The sequence below is a fragment of the Syngnathus typhle genome, unplaced genomic scaffold (genome assembly GCF_033458585.1).
Source record: "Syngnathus typhle isolate RoL2023-S1 ecotype Sweden unplaced genomic scaffold, RoL_Styp_1.0 HiC_scaffold_23, whole genome shotgun sequence".
Lineage (NCBI taxonomy): Eukaryota > Metazoa > Chordata > Actinopteri > Syngnathiformes > Syngnathidae > Syngnathus > Syngnathus typhle.
The window spans coordinates 644,566-649,746 of record NW_026871929.1 but is presented as its reverse complement, the minus strand read 5'-3'; positions in this window follow the sequence as shown (position 1 = coordinate 649,746).

Below are 5,181 nucleotides of genomic sequence, written 5' to 3'. Positions count from 1 at the left end.
TTAGGTTGGCATCGAAAAAAACGCTCTCGGGTGCTTTAGAGTGCCGAGTTTATTACTGCGCATTAAGAAATGACCACCTCCAACGTTTGGTTTATGTTTTATAAGCATTTTTAATTTTATTGCTTAAATCGTATTTTCTCGGCGAGCTGAGCACTTTTTCTGAATTGTGCCGCTCCCGTCACTCTGGTTAGGTTGGCATCGAAAAAAACGCTCTCTTGTGCTTTAGAGTGCCGAGTTTATTACTGCGCATTAAGAAATGACCACCCCCAACGTTTGGTTTATGTTTTATAAGCATTTTTAATTTTATTGCTTAAATCGCATTTTCTCGGCGAGCTGAGCACTTTTTCTGAATTGTGCCGCTCCCGTCACTCTGGTTAGGTTGGCATCGAAAAAAACGCTATCGGGTGCTTTAGACTTCCGAGTTATTCACTGCGCATGAAGAAATGACCACCTCCAACGTTTGGTTTATGTTTAATAAGCATTTTTAATTTTATTGCTTAAATCGCATTTTCTCGGCGAGCTGAGCACTTTTTCTGAATTGTGCCGCTCCCGTCACTCTGGTTAGGTTGGCATCGAAAAAAACGCTCTCGGGTGCTTTACAGTGCCGAGTTTATTACTGCGCATTAAGAAATGACCACCTCCAACGTTTGGTTTATGTTTTATAAGCATTTTTAATTTTATTGCTTAAATCGCATTTTCTCGGCGAGCTGAGCACTTTTTCTGAATTGTGCCGCTCCCGTCACTCTGGTTAGGTTGGCATCGAAAAAAACGCTCTCGGGTGCTTTAGAGTGCCGAGTTTATTACTGCGCATTAAGAAATGACCACCTCCAACGTTTGGTTTATGTTTTATAAGCATTTTTAATTTTATTGCTTAAATCGCATTTTCTCGGCGAGCTGAGCACTTTTTCTGAATTGTGCCGCTCCCGTCACTCTGGTTAGGTTGGCATCGAAAAAAACGCTCTCGGGTGCTTTATAGTGCCGAGTTATTCACTGCGCATGAAGAAATGACCACCTCCAACGTTTGGTTTATGTTTAATAAGCATTTTTAATTTTATTGCTTGAATCGCATTTTCTCGGCGAGCTGAGCACTTTTTCTGAATTGTGCCGCTCCCGTCACTCTGGTTAGGTTGGCATCGAAAAAAATTCTCTCGGGTGCTTTAGAGTGCCGAGTTTATCACTGCGCATGAAGAAATGACCACCTCCAACGTTTGGTTTATGTTTTATAAGCATTTTTAATTTTATTGCTTAAATCGCATTTTCTCGGCGAGCTGAGCGCTTTTTCTGAATTGTGCCGCTCCCGTCACTCTGGTTAGGTTGGCATCGAAAAAAACGCTCTCGGGTGCTTTAGAGTGCCGAGTTTATCACTGCGCATGAAGAAATGACCACCTCCAACGTTTGGTTTATGTTTTATAAGCATTTTTAATTTTATTGCTTAAATCGCATTTTCTCGGCGAGCTGAGCACTTTTTCTGAATTGTGCCGCTCCCGTCACTCTGGTTAGGTTGGCATCGAAAAAAACGCTCTCGGGTGCTTTAGAGTGCCGAGTTTATCACTGCGCATGAAGAAATGACCACCTCCAACGTTTGGTTTATGTTTTATAAGCATTTTTAAATTTATTGCTTAAATCGCATTTTCTCGGCGAGCTGAGCGCTTTTTCTGAATTGTGCCGCTCCCGTCACTCTGGTTAGGTTGGCATCGAAAAAAACGCTCTCGGGTTCTTTAGAGTGCCGAGTTATTCACTGCGCATGAAGAAATGACCATCTCCAACGTTTGGTTTATGTTTTATAAGCATTTTTAGTTTTATTGCTTAAATCGCATTTTCTCGGCGAGCTGAGCACTTTTTCTGAATTGTGCCGCTCCCGTCACTCTGGTTAGGTTGGCATCGAAAAAAACGCTCTCGGGTGCTTTAGAGTGCCGAGTTTATCACTGCGCATGAAGAAATGACCACCTCCAACGTTTGGTTTATGTTTAATAAGCATTTTTAATTTTATTGCTTAAATCGCATTTTCTCGGCGAGCTGAGCACTTTTTCTGAATTGTGCCGCTCCCGTCACTCTGGTTAGGTTGGCATCGAAAAAAACGCTCTCGGGTGCTTTAGAGTGCCGACTTTATCACTGCGCATGAAGAAATGACCACCTCCAACGTTTGGTTTATGTTTTATAAGCATTTTTAATTTTATTGCTTAAATCGCATTTTCTCGGCGAGCTGAGCGCTTTTTCTGAATTGTGTCGCTCCCGTCACTCTGGTTAGGTTGGCATCGAAAAAAACGCTCTCGGGTGCTTTAGAGTGCCGAGTTATTCACTGCGCATGAAGAAATGACCACCTCCAACGTTTGGTTTATGTTTAATAAGCATTTTTAATTTTATTGCTTAAATCGCATTTTCTCGGCGAGCTGAGCGCTTTTTCTGAATTGTGCCGCTCCCGTCACTCTGGTTAGGTTGGCATCGAAAAAAACGCTCTCGGATGCTTTAGAGTGCCGAGTTATTCACTGCGCATGAAGAAATGACCCCCTCCAACGTTTGGTTTATGTTTAATAAGCATTTTTAATTTTATTGCTTGAATCGCATTTTCTCGGCGAGCTGAGCACTTTTTCTGAATTGTGCCGCTCCCGTCACTCTGGTTAGGTTGGCATCGAAAAAAACGCTCTCGGGTGCTTTAGAGTGCCGAGTTTATCACTGCGCATGAAGAAATGACCACCTCCAACGTTTGGTTTATGTTTTATAAGCATTTTTAATTTTATTGCTTAAATCGCATTTTCTCGGCGAGCTGAGCGCTTTTTCTGAATTGTGCCGCTCCCGTCACTCTGGTTAGGTTGGCATCGAAAAAAACGCTCTCGGGTGCTTTAGAGTGCCGAGTTTATCACTGCGCATGAAGAAATGACCACCTCCAACGTTTGGTTTATGTTTTATAAGCATTTTTAATTTTATTGCTTAAATCGCATTTTCTCGGCGAGCTGAGCACTTTTTCTGAATTGTGCCGCTCCCGTCACTCTGGTTAGGTTGGCATCGAAAAAAACGCTCTCGGGTGCTTTAGAGTGCCGAGTTTATCACTGCGCATGAAGAAATGACCACCTCCAACGTTTGGTTTATGTTTTATAAGCATTTTTAATTTTATTGCTTAAATCGCATTTTCTCGGCGAGCTGAGCGCTTTTTCTGAATTGTGCCGCTCCCGTCACTCTGGTTAGGTTGGCATCGAAAAAAACGCTCTCGGGTGCTTTAGAGTGCCGAGTTTATCACTGCGCATGAAGAAATGACCACCTCCAACGTTTGGTTTATGTTTTAAAAGCATTTTTAATTTTATTGCTTAAATCGCATTTTCTCGGCGAGCTGAGCACTTTTTCTGAATTGTGCCGCTCGCGTCACTCTGGTTAGGTTGGCATCGAAAAAAAACGCTCTCGGGTGCTTTAGAGTGCCGAGTTTATCACTGCGCATGAAGAAATGACCACCTCCAACGTTTGGTTTATGTTTTATAAGCATTTTTAAATTTATTGCTTAAATCGCATTTTCTCGGCGAGCTGAGCGCTTTTTCTGAATTGTGCCGCTCCCGTCACTCTGGTTAGGTTGGCATCGAAAAAAACGCTCTCGGGTGCTTTAGAGTGCCGAGTTATTCACTGCGCATGAAGAAATGACCACCTCCAACGTTTGGTTTATGTTTTATAAGCATTTTTAATTTTATTGCTTAAATCGCTTTTCTCGGCGAGCTGAGCACTTTTTCTGAATTGTGCCGCTCCCGTCACTCTGGTTAGGTTGGCATCGAAAAAAACGCTCTCGGGTGCTTTAGAGTGCCGAGTTTATCACTGCGCATGAAGAAATGACCACCTCCAACGTTTGGTTTATGTTTTATAAGCATTTTTAATTTTATTGCTTAAATCGCATTTTCTCGGCGAGCTGAGCGCTTTTTCTGAATTGTGCCGCTCCCGTCACTCTGGTTAGGTTGGCATCGAAAAAAACGCTCTCGGGTGCTTTAGAGTGCCGAGTTTATCACTGCGCATGAAGAAATGACCACCTCCAACGTTTGGTTTATGTTTTATAAGCATTTTTAATTGTATTGCTTAAATCGCATTTGCTCGGCGAGCTGAGCGCTTTTTCTGAATTGTGCCGCTCCCGTAACTCTGGTTAGGTTGGCATCGAAAAAAACGCTCTCGGGTGCTTTAGAGTGCCGAGTTTATCACTGCGCATGAAGAAATGACCACTTCCAACGTTTGGTTTATGTTTTATAAGCATTTTTAATTTTATTGCTTAAATCGCATTTTCTCGGCGAGCTGAGCACTTTTTCTGAATTGTGCCGCTCCCGTCACTCTGGTTAGGTTGGCATCGAAAAAAACGCTCTCGGGTGCTTTAGAGTGCCAAGTTATTCACTGCGCATGAAGAAATGACCACCTCCAACGTTTGGTTTATGTTTTATAAGCATTTTTAATTTTATTGCTTAAATCGCATTTTCTCGGCGAGCTGAGCGCTTTTTCTGAATTGTGCCGCTCCCGTAACTCTGGTTAGGTTGGCATCGAAAAAAACGCTCTCAGGTGCTTTAGAGTGCCGAGTTTATCACTGCGCATGAAGAAATGACCACTTCCAACGTTTGGTTTATGTTTTATAAGCATTTTTAATTTTATTGCTTAAATCGCATTTTCTCGGCGAGCTGAGCACTTTTTCTGAATTGTGCCGCTCCCGTCACTCTGGTTAGGTTGGCATCGAAAAAAACGCTCTCGGGTGCTTTAGAGTGCCGAGTTTATTACTGCGCATTAAGAAATGACCACCTCCAACGTTTGGTTTATGTTTTATAAGCATTTTTAATTTTATTGCTTAAATCGCATTTTCTCGGCGAGCTGAGCACTTTTTCTGAGTTGTGCCGCTCCCGTCACTCCGGTTAGGTTGGCATCGAAAAAAACGCTCTCGGGTGCTTTAGAGTGCCGAGTTATTCACTGCGCATGAAGAAATGACCACCTCCAACGTTTGGTTTATGTTTTATAAGCATTTTTAATTTTATTGCTTAAATCGCATTTTCTCGGCGAGCTGAGCACTTTTTCTGAATTGTGCCGCTCCCGTCACTCTGGTTAGGTTGGCATCGAAAAAAACGCTCTCGGGTGCTTTAGAGTGCCGACTTTATCACTGCGCATGAAGAAATGACCACCTCCAACGTTTGGTTTATGTTTTATAAGCATTTTTAATTTTATTGCTTAAATCGC